The sequence below is a fragment of the Bremia lactucae genome (genome assembly GCF_004359215.1).
Source record: "Bremia lactucae strain SF5 chromosome Unknown BlacSF5_NotPlaced_200_SHOA01000120.1_2678225bp, whole genome shotgun sequence".
NCBI classification, from domain to species: Eukaryota; Oomycota; class Peronosporomycetes; order Peronosporales; family Peronosporaceae; genus Bremia; species Bremia lactucae.
Genome location: NW_027152213.1, coordinates 2,086,627 through 2,087,901, shown reverse-complemented (window position 1 = coordinate 2,087,901; position 1,275 = coordinate 2,086,627).

The window sequence follows — 1,275 nt, the reverse complement described above, 5'->3', positions numbered from 1 at the left end:
AGGGAGTCAACCTCCCCACATAGCTCTCCGACCTTCTGTGTGCGAAAGGCCACAGGAGGGTGGCGGATAGTGCACGCATTCAACAAACTGAATGCTGCAACAGTACCGGCTCAAACGCCGAAACCTAGAAACGACGTAATCATAGATGGTATGTCTAAGAGTACGATATTTTCGTCTATGGATCTGATGGATGGGTTCTATCAAATCCTTATGCGTGAACGGGACATCCCGTACACAGCAGTGAGCACCCCCAGTGGGATGCTCTGGGAATGGCTAGTGATGCCTCAGGGGCTTAGTAACGCCCCTGCAACATTCAACAGATGTGTAACAAATCTGTTGAGACCGGTGCGAGAATTCGCACCGAGTTATTTTGACGATGTATTCGTCCATAGCCGGGCCATGGACGGTAAGACGGACGTGGAAGTTCATAAAACTCACGTTCGTCAGGTTCTTACTTATGCGAAAGCATAAGTTGTATGCAATACTCAAGAAGTGTATATTTGCTGCAAGCGAAATACCACTTCTTGGGTGCATCGTCGGTAAACACGGCGTGCGCCCTGATCCCGAAAAGATCAAGGCAATCACCGACTGGCCAGTTCCAGTCGATGTCAAGGGACTTAGAAAGTTCCTTGGTTTAGCGGCGTACTTGCACAAGTACTCTCGCCATTGTGCAGAGATGACAGCTCATATCTCTCGTCCCTTGAAAAATACGAGAAATGGTTATGGAACGCTGATTGTCAGCGTTCGTTTGACGGTATAAAGTTAAGCTTGATACAATTGCCCATCTTGGCGATGCAGATCAAGACAGACCATTCCATGTGGTCTGTGACGCGAGCGATTACGCAATCGGCTGCGCATTAATGCAATACGATACAGACGGCGCGGAGCGCGTCGTCTGTTACCAATCGCGTCAGCTGCAACCAGCTGAACGCAATTACCCAGTGCATGACAAGGAACTCCTTGCCATGAAATATGCATTGGCTAAATTTAGGGTCTACCTCCTAGGAGATAGACCGTTCATCGTATATACGGACCATGCGTCATTACGCACGGCCGTAAACAGCCCACACCTTTCGCAAAGAATGGCGAGGTGGCTATCCTTCTTCGCGGAGTATAACTTCTCCGACGAATATAAACCAGGACGACTTAATGTCGTCGCTGTTGCTTTATGACGCCGACCCGATTTCGAGTCAGCGGTGCACTCCAACAGCGAAATAGTCTTACTGTTGCAATACTCACTCCGAGTGTTCCGTCATCAATCTTAGTTGATGACAG